This window comes from Lipotes vexillifer, unplaced genomic scaffold (genome assembly GCF_000442215.2).
Source record: "Lipotes vexillifer unplaced genomic scaffold, Lipotes_vexillifer_v1.1 scaffold371, whole genome shotgun sequence".
Lineage (NCBI taxonomy): Eukaryota > Metazoa > Chordata > Mammalia > Artiodactyla > Lipotidae > Lipotes > Lipotes vexillifer.
The window spans coordinates 1,506,814-1,517,118 of NW_006786304.1; the positions used below are offsets into that span (position 1 = coordinate 1,506,814).

The 10,305-nt window shown below is 45.5% G+C and overlaps 1 protein-coding gene across 1 annotated transcript in view; it reads left to right on the top strand.

Annotated features, from left to right (window-relative positions):
- The window catches only part of LOC103091656 (optic atrophy 3 protein), a 36,756-nt gene that overhangs the window by 25,038 nt on the left and 1,413 nt on the right, over positions 1 to 10,305 (top strand). The gene's annotated exons all lie outside the window — the stretch shown is intronic.

A 10,305-nucleotide genomic window follows, 5' to 3' on the forward strand; every position in this document is an offset into this window, starting at 1 on the left:
AAAAAAAAAAAAAAAAAAAAAGCTAGGGCGGCATTGCCCAGGAGTCTGGGGCTCAGGGAGGAGAGGATATCTGAGTTGGGATACTCTGTGGTGCGGAGGATGGATCAAAGGGAATGGGACTGGAGGTACAGAGACCAGTGAGGAGGCTGAAAACTATTCTATGTAGCCCTAGGGCATAGAGCTCAGACCACTTGGTAGGACATATTTCCAGGAATAGAGCTCTGCACAGGAGTCAGGAAGAGGATGCTAACATTTAACATTTATTAAATTGAGCAATTTCTCTTTTAGTCTTTCATTGCCATTCTCCCAATCCCGCCAGTTGGGTATCCCCAGTTTACTGATGGGGAAACTGAGGTACAGCTTGCATATCCAGGAAGTGACAGAGCCAAGATTTGAGTCCAGGTCTGTATGACTCCACAGGCCTTGCTGCCGTTTGTTAAGCCTGGCCCTGAGTGAAAAGTTTTTGCGTGAACTCATTTAGTCTTTTCAGTAGTACTATCCTGCAGGAGGGAAGGTCCTTATTTTGAAGATGAATGAAGGCTTAGCGAAGAATACTCCCTTGCCCGCAGCCAAATGGCCCAACTTGGACTCGGTGTCTGCTCCTCAAGTGCACAGGCAGAAGTGAAGGTAGCAGACCCACGCACCTACGGTCGATTAATCGAAGACCAAGGAGGCAAGAATATACAATGGAGAGCAAAACAGTCTCTTCAACAAGTGGTGCTGGGAAAACTGGACAGCCACATGTAGAACAGTCAGATTAGAACATTTCCTCACACCATATACAAAAATAAATTCAAAATGGTTTAAAGACCTAAATGTAACACCTGAAACCATAAAACTCCTAGAAGAAACACTCTTTGACATAAATCGTAACAACATTTTCTTGGACCAGTCTCCTAAGGCAAAATAAATAAAAGCAGAAGTAGGACTTCCCTGTGGCGCAGTGGTTAAGAATCCACCTGCCAATGCAGGGGACACGGGTTCAATCCCTGGCCCAGGAAGACCCCACAAGCTGTGGAGCAACTAAGCCCATGTGCCACAACTACTGAGCCTGTGCTCTAGAGCCCATGAGCCACAACTGCTGAGCCTGCATGCCACAACTACTGAAGCCTGCACTCCTAGAGCCCGTGCTCTGCAACAAGATAGGCCACCGCAATGAGAAGCCCACGCACTGCAACGAAGAGTAGCCCCCACTCGCCACAACTAGAGAAAGCCCACACACAGCAATGAAGACCCAACGCAGCCAAAAATAAATAAATAAATAAAACAAAGAAATTTAAAAAAAATAAAATAAAGGCAAAAGTAAATCAGTGGGGTCTAATTAAACTTAAAAGCTTTTGCTCAGCAAAGGAAACCACTGACAAAACCAAAAGACAACCTATGGAATGGGAGAAGGTATGTGCAAACAATGCAACCGACAAGGGGTTAATATCCAAAATATATAAATGGCTCACACAACTCAATATTTTTTTTAAAAAACCCAATCCAATCAAAAACTGGGCAGAAGGCTTGAATAGACATTTTTCCAAAGAAGGCATACAAATGGTTAACAGGCATATGAAAAGATGCTCAGCATCAGTAATTTTTAGAGAAATGCAAATCAAAACCACAATGAGGTACCACCTGTCAGAATGGCTATCATTTTTTTATATATGAATTTATTTTATTTATTTATTTTTGGCTGCATTGGTCTTTCGTTGCTGTGCCCGGGCTTTTTCTAGTTGTTGCGAGCAAGGGCTGCTCTTCGTTGCAGTGCACGTGCTTCTCATTGCCGTGGCTTCTCTTGTTGCAAAGCACAAGCTCTAGGCGCGCGGGCTTCCATAGTTGTAGCACACGGGCTCAGTAGTTGTGGCTCGTGGGCTCTAGAGCGCAGGCTCAGTAGTTGTGGCGCACAGGCTTAGTTGCTCCGCGGCATGTGAGATCTTCACAGACCAGCGATCGAACCCATGTCCCCTGCATTGGCAGGCAGGTTCTTAACCACTGCGCCACCAGGGAAGTCCCCAGAATGGCTATCATTAAAAAATCTATAAATAACAAGTATTGGAGATGATGTGGAGAAAAGGGAACCCTTTTACACTGTTGTGGGAATAAAATAGTATGAAAGTTCCTTAAAAAATTAAAAATAGAGCTATAAATGATCCAGCAATTCTATTCCTAGGCACATATCTGGAAAAAATGAAAACACTAATTTGGAAAGATACATGCACTCCCGTGTTCACAGCAGCACTATTTACAATAGCCAAGACATGGAAGCAACCCAAGTGCCCATCAACAGACGGTTGTGATTCTTCTGGGAAGAAGAGGGACCTCAGTCCTTGTCTTCTTTGAAGAAGGAATTCAGCAAAGAGACCAAGATTGTGAAACAGATAAAGCATTTAATACAAGCAAAGTACGTGTGGAAGAACACGCAGGCAAACTTGGAGTGAGTTGCGTGCCAATAGGAAGGATTTAAGTTGCTTAAATATCGGGGCAGTCTTCCGGGTTGCCTCTGGCCAGTCATCTCGCCTGTGTCCATATTTGGTCTGACTCAGGGTCCTTCCCGGTGTGCATGCGCATCTCTCAGTGAAGGTGGATTCCAGTGTGAAGGTTTCTGGGAGGTTGGCAGGACAAATCCTGAGCTGGTGCCTCCTCCCTCCCTTTTTCCCTCCCCTAGACTGAGGACCTTCTCTGTGCATGTGTCAGGCCAGGAAATCCCCTTCACCACAAGCACGAGAAGAATGCAGTCGCTTTGGCTTTTACCCAGGCAAGGCCCAATACTCACGATGGTATCTTATCTCAAGGTATCAGCAGGAGACTGCTTGGAGCTGTTCAGCCTGGGGCCTCATCTATCTCCTACCTCAGCTGGATTAAAAAGATGTGAGATATATATGTATGTGTGTGTATATATGTATAATGGAATATTACCTGGCCATAAAAAATAATGAAACAGTGCCATGTGCAGCTCCATGGATGAACCTAGAGAATATTATGCTTACTGAAATAAGTCAGAAAGATAAATACAATATGATATCACCTATATGCAGAATCTAAAAAATAATACAAATGAATGTATATGCAAAACAGAAACAGACACACAGATATAGAAAACAAACTGTGGTTACCAAAGGGGAGAGGGAAGTGGGAAGGGACAAATTAGGGGTATGGAATTAACAGATACAAACTATATATAAAATAGGTAAGCAACAAGGATGTACTATATAGCACAGGGAATTATACACATTATCATGTAATAAACTATAATGGAGTATAATCTATCACTATGCTGTTCATCTGAAACTAACACAAAATTGTAAATCAACATACTTCGAAAAAAAGGAGAAGTGAAGGTAGCAGTGTGCCACGTGGTATGATGTTAGAAGTTTCAGCAGGGTGGCTAAGGGCAGATAAACAGGTTAGGTGAGTCCTGCCTTTTCCTTGGCTAAAGCAACCTGTTAAATTCTCTCCCCCTTGGGAGGAGCAGCATTCTCGACTCCTCAGAGATAGAGTAAACATCAAACTTTAGTTAAGATATAAACTTCGAAGCAGACAACGTTTTGACAAAATGTGGATGCTTATCGTGAGTAAATACAGTAAATTTGAGGAAACATTCCCCGAGTGCCTTCTTGATGCCAGCTGCTGGGCTGGGCATTTCTGGGAACCTGCCCTTAAGGAGCTACAGTCTAGCCTCCAGGCAGTGATAAAAGAGTTCCCTTGAAGCAGGGAGAGGCCAGAGGCCTCAAGGATATTAAAAACAGTGAAACCAGGCTTTTTGGTGAAAGGTCAAACAAGGCTGGGTGAAACATATTTCTATATCCATTTTAGAAGCAAGGAGTTCTGCATCCATCTTCTTTTTTTAAAATTCAACCTAGAATAAACAGCATCATGATGAGGGAAGCCCACGGAGTTTTGGGAACCTAGAGGACGTGTCTGACGCAGCCTAGGTATCAGAGAGGGCTTCCTAGAGGAAGGGACACTCCAGGTGACATTGAATCTATAATTTAAAACCTCCCCATAAAGAAAACCACAGGCTCAGACGGCTTCACTGGTAAATTCTTCCAAACGTTTAAGAAAGAAATAGTGTCATTACCCAAATTCTTCTAAATAATAGAGGAAGTGGAACACTTCCTTATTCATTTTATGAGTCCAGTAGAATACCGATACAACAACCTAACAAAGTCATTACAAGAAAGGAGAATTTTAGGCCAGGATCTCTTCTGAACATGGATTCAGATGTCCTAAACAAAAGTATTAGCAAATAGAATCCAGCATTACATAAGAAAGATAATAAATCATGACCTAGTGGGATTTATTCCAAGGCCACAAGGTTGGTCCAGCATTTGAAAAGCCATCAGATACGTGTGGGTCTAGTTTTGGACAGTCTGTTCTTTCCCAAGTCTTCTAGTTGTCCATCCTGGTACCAATGCTATCTTAATTACTTTAGCTTTGTAGTTAGTCTTGAAATCTGATAGTGTAAATCTTCAAACTTGGTTCTTCTTTAAAGTTTTCTATTCTGAGGACCTCTGCATTTCCTGTCAATTTTAGGATCAGCTTGTTCCCAGCAACAGAAAAACTCCTTAAGATGTTTATTGCGATTGTCTGGGTGATGCAATGCCCTGTGATTCAGCAGTTTCACTCCTGGGAAACCTTTCTGCCCTAGGCTCCCTAAATGTCCCTCAGTGGGGTATGGATGAATGAACTGGTCCATCTATATACAGTGGATGAACTGAACCACATGGCAACACAGTGGATCTCACAGACATACTGCTGAACAAAAGAAGTCAGACCAGAAAGAGTACGAATGATCTATCACGAAGAAGACAAAATGAATAGGATTTAAAGAGAACATATCAGCTATCATAAGAGGTCAGAATAGTGACATTAGGGGTACTGACTGGAAGAGGGCTTGAAAGTGCGAGCCATTTGGAGTGTGGGAATGTTCTAGATCTTGATGTAGGTGATGCCTACATATTAAAAAATTATCCAGCTCTACGATTAACATTTGTGTACTTTGTATACGCTATATTTCACTAAAAAGGAAAAAAAGAATGGATTTAGGGAGGTCACTGGAAAGAAAGTCATTTACATAACTCAATTGTATTTCTATATACCAGCCCCAACCAAATTGAAAATGAAATTTAAAATACCATGACAGGGAATTCCCTGGCGGTCCAGTGGTTAGGACTCTGCACTTTGCAGGGGGCACGGGTTCGATCCCTGGTGGGGGAACTAAGATTCTGCAAGCCGGCGGCACAGCCAAAAAAAAAAAAAAAAGCCATGAAGAATAACAGCAAAAAATATCATTACCTAGTAATAAGTAAATCCAAAGAGGTATAAGACTTGCAGAGAAAATGAGAGGCTAAGTGGGGAGAGATACCACATTCGTGGATTGAAAGACTCAATGTTGGGAAGATGTCACTGTCCTGAAAATGATGTGTAGACTCAATGGAATTCCAACCAAAACTTAGGACAGTGGCTTTCAACCTTTTGACCGTGTTCCAGTCACACACATATTCGTACAGTCACATACAAAACAAGACCAAAAGTTTTGTGAAACAGTACTTTCCTTGAGTGCTTAAGATTGGCTTTGATGTTTAATTTTCTTTTTGTTGTTGTTGTATCTGTGAGCTTGGCTTGTTGTTTTTATAAATTTATTTATTTATTTATTTTTGGCTGTGTTGGGTCTTCGTTGCTGCATGCGGGCTTTCTCTGGTTGTGGCGAGCAGGGACTAGTCTTTGTTGCAGTGCGCGGGCTTCTCACTGCAGTGGCTTCTCTTGTTGTGGAGCACGGGCTCTAGACACGGGAGCTTCAGTAGTTGTGGCTCACGGGCTCAGTAGTTGTGGCGCACGGGCTTAGTTGCTTCGCGGCATGTGGGATCTTCCTGGACCAGGGCTCGAACCCTTGTCCCCTGCGTTGGCAGGCGGATTCTTAAACCACTGAGCCACCAGGGAAGTCCCTGTTGTTGTTTTTTTAATTCCACATATAAGTGAGATCATATGGTATTTGTCTTTCTCTGACTGACTTCACTTAGCATAATGCCCTCAGAGTCCGTCAGATATTTTCTGTTATGTTGCAGGAAGGGGGACCCCTTCCAGGGACTGAGAGTGGGCTCTTGTCTAACATTTGGAAATGAATTGTCCGAGGAGACACACGTGCTGACAAAGCAAAAGGCTTTATTGGGAAAGGTTGCCTGGGTGGAGAGCGGCAGGGTAAGGGAACCCAGGAGAACTGCTCCGCCACGTGGCTCGCAGTCTCAGGTTATATGGTGATGGGGTTAGTTTCCGGGTTGTCTCTGGCTAATCACTCTGACTCAGGGTCCTTCTTGGTGGCACGCATCTCTCAGCCAAGATGGATTTCAGTGAGGAGGATTCTGGGAGGTTGGCGGGACATATTGTGTCCTCCCTCTTCCTTTTGACCCCTCCTGGGTTAGTTGTACAAGACATACTGTGGGCCGGCGCGTCCTCCCTCCTTTCAGCCCCTCAGAATTCTCCCAGTTAGTTTTCGGTGGCAGCACCTCATTCTCTTTCTTTTTTTTTTTTTGCGGTACGCAGGCCTCTCACTGTTGTGGCCTCTCCCGTTGCGGAGCACAGGCTCCGGACGCACAGGCTCAGCGGCCACGGCTCACGGGCCCAGCTGCTCCGCGGCACGTGGGATCCTCCCGCACGAACCCGCGTGCCCTGCTTCGGCAGGCGGACTCTCAACCACTGCGCCACCAGGGAAGCCCAGCACCTCATTCTTTATCAGAACCTCCTGTGGCGAGACAACTCATGCAAGTGGTTATCATCGTGCCTGGCCGGGGCTGGCGGTTTCAGTCAACAGTTCCCTAACAATTATATTCTTGATTATATTTTTAATGCTGGTTTGTGCAACCACATTGATCTCATGACCCACTCATGGGACAAGATCTGCAGTTTGAGAACTGTCATGCGAGGGAAGATCACGTCATCCTAGAAAATCACTGTCCAGCTGAGAGCAAACTGACATGTGCTCTGTGGGGTCAGGGTAGAGAAGCTGTCTGACCTTGATCCTGAGGACGCATCAAGGCGTCCAGGTGCTTCCTCTAGGGGGCCCCTCCCTAACACAGCCCATCACAGGGGCTTCTTTCTAGCTTAGTCACATCCACTGAACTGTTTCCACGACTGTCACCGTGTATGTGCCATTTATTTTCATTTTTCTGACTTGGCTGATGCACAGAGTACAAGGGGCCGTATTATAGCCACGGAACAGCCTGTATGTTAAATCCTGATCATGTGAAAGGATGCTCTGGCCTAGGGAGATGTGGGGGGTGGAGAGGGGAAGAGGGGCTGCTCGTTTCCTCCCTGGCCATGTTGGGAGCTGAGGGAGATGGTGAAAAGAGTGTAAATACAAGAATAAGAAATATACAAATGCACAAATCACTTGTAGGAATGGGGAGCGGAGGGTCCAGGGAAAGACAGGCTACATGGGGAAGAAGTCCTGGTCTTTCATGGTGGGGCCGGGGGCCAACAGGAGACAGGTGTATAAATACAAGCAAATTTCCAGTTGGAAAACTCAGCAATAGAGATGAGCAACGTATGCTTATTATCAGATGTCAAGGAGAGGATGCTAGGAGACAGAAAGGCCTATCAGGGCAAGATTTAGAGGTATGTTTGAGGGATCAGGACCAGGTGGGGGGACTGCTTTGGCTATTTTCTTTTTTTTGGCCGTGTTGCTCGGCATGTGGGATCTTAGCTCCCCGACCAGGTATTGAACCCACGCCCTCAGCAGTGAAAGTGCGGAGTCCTAACCACTGGGCCGCCAGGGAGTTCCTGGCTTTTAATTTTATAGTTTGAGTACTTGATTTTCATGCAGTGCGTTACTTTTATTAGTGAAAGGAATGGTAGTTTTGGGGGGTTTTGCTGTCTTTTAACGAGCTCCTGATTACTCCATGGAGAACAGCTGCAGGGGGTGAGGCCGGGGCTGGCAGATGGGGAGGAAGCTGGCACGGGGACCCATTCACGCAGTCAACGAAATGTACTGAGCATCATCTGTGTGCCTTGCCTGGTTCTGGACAGTGCAAGGGACACAGCCATGACTGTGACAGCCCTGGGCTCACCCTCGTGGGGCTCACAGCCCAGTGCGGAGACGGAGTGCAAACAACTGGCTGGATGACAGGATCATTCCCAGTTGTGATAGGCGCTTTGAAAGGAATATACAGACTGATGGGAGGGATGGAGGGTCCCTGAACAGGGAGGTCAAGAAGGGGACATTGGTCAGAGCTGGGACAGAGCCTGGACCAGAACAGTGGAAGGGAGTGTGGTGTTAAGAGGCAGCAGGGCTGGTGTATGGTCATCATCTCCCCTTTACAGAGGAGCCTCAAAATGAACTGTCATCACCCACACAGTAGGTGGCAGAGCCCCACATGGACCTCAGGATGACCTGATGCTGGGACCTCAGTGTGGGAGGGTTCTTCACAGCCTGGACCCCAAGAACCCCACAGCACCAGGGCCTACGTAACAATTAGTAGTAATGGTGACCGCAGCAGCTGGCATACTGGGAGGGCCCTGGGTACACTCCTCAGACCTTACCACCGGCTCCAGGCAGAGCTTCTCAAACATTTTTCTACTTAAAAAAAAAAATTTTTTTTTCATGAAAACAAACAAAAAAATTTTTTTAATTTTACTCCTTTAAAAAATTGAAAAGTTATATACCCTCTAGTGCATTTTCAAGATGACAGCTAAAACTTCTGTTCATAAGTTCAGGTACCTGCAAAGGATATATTGGATCGGCCAAAAAGTTCTGTAACATCTTATGGAAGGGCTTCCCTGGTGGCTCAGTGGTTAAGAATCCACCTGCCAGTGCAGAGGACACGGGTTCGAGCCCTGGTCCAGGAAGATCCCACATGCTGCGGAGCAACTAAGCCCATGTGCCACAACTACTGAGCCTGCGCTCTAGAGCCCGCGAGCTACAACTACTGAGCCCGCGTGCCACAACTACTGAAGCCCGCACACCTGGAACCCGTGCTCCGCAACAAGAGAAGCCACCACAGTGAGAAGCCTGCGCACCACAACTTAGAGTAGCCCCGCTCGCCGCAACTAGAGAAAGCCCGCGCACAGCAATGAAGACCCAACGCAGCCAAAAATTAATTACTTACTTAAAAACAAAAAACATCTTATGGAAAAACCCAAACAAACTTTTTGGCCAGCCCAGTAATTTCTGGTGTGTTAAGAATACTGAAATTTTTAAGCACCTGGAGCATCCTTTCTTTGAAGTACCTAATGCAATCCACATACTCTTGTGATGTGGTGCCTGCCAATGTCCAGTTTATAAGAAAAAAAAATGAGCAAGCTCTTCTTTTACAGTCGGAAATTTTACTGTTCCTTTTTGTCCTTGAACTTATATTTACAGTTCCGTTTCCCACAGAATTCTATCTAATAAATGATGTGTCCGCAATCAAAATATGTACAGAAATTCAATTTTTAATTCGTTTAATTTCCTGAGACCATAAGATTCTAAATGTTAAAATATTTTCTCCTGGATTGAATTACCTTTAAAATTATTAGTCCACAATTAATTTAAAACATTTTATATTTTATGCATTTTCATGGATAATTATTAAACGTTAAAAGTAAAATGATATGTAGGAAATGGATCTCCAAATGAGCTAGAAAACAGGGCATCCCCAATAATCCCATGTGTCCTTGGATGAATGTTAACTATTACAGGAGTGAGTCAGGGTTCAGCATCAATTCGGCCTTGGTTTCTAAGACTCAAATGCTGAGAATCTTCCTTCACAAAGGAACAGCTGGCCAAGCAAGTTTTTGTTCCAGCAGCATCAGTCACCTCTGAGCTTCTCCCAAGGTATGTGCCCAAAACCTCTCCGGGAAGAGCTCACAGCTCTTATCAGCTCCATCCTCAGGGCTGGTGAAGATCTTGGATGGGAGGCACCAGACTTGCAAAGAGGGTTGGTCACCCTGTGCTCACAGTCGCCTAGCATCGATTCCTACATTTCTGCTGTCCTTTCTTTGGATCCAGGAGGTCCCTCTCCGTTGCAGCCCTGATTTTGCATTTGGGGAAGATCTGGAAAGAAAGGGGGTCTGCCTTGTTGGCAGTGGGTGGGGTGACGGTGCCAGGGGAGGTGGCTCGAGGGGCAAGCAGAAGGAGCTAAGCTTCCAGCAGTTGACCCTTTCTTTACACCTTCCTGGGAGTTTGCAGCCTGGGAGCTCTTAGTGACCTTCCAGGGGCTTGGTCCCCAGTCTCAGGACCTCCCCTCTGGGGCAGAGTTTCTCATTCCTGGCTCCTTGCCATAATTTTCCGGGAGACTTAAAAAGATGCTCTGAAGTTCACCCCAGGTGGGGTGACTGGCATTC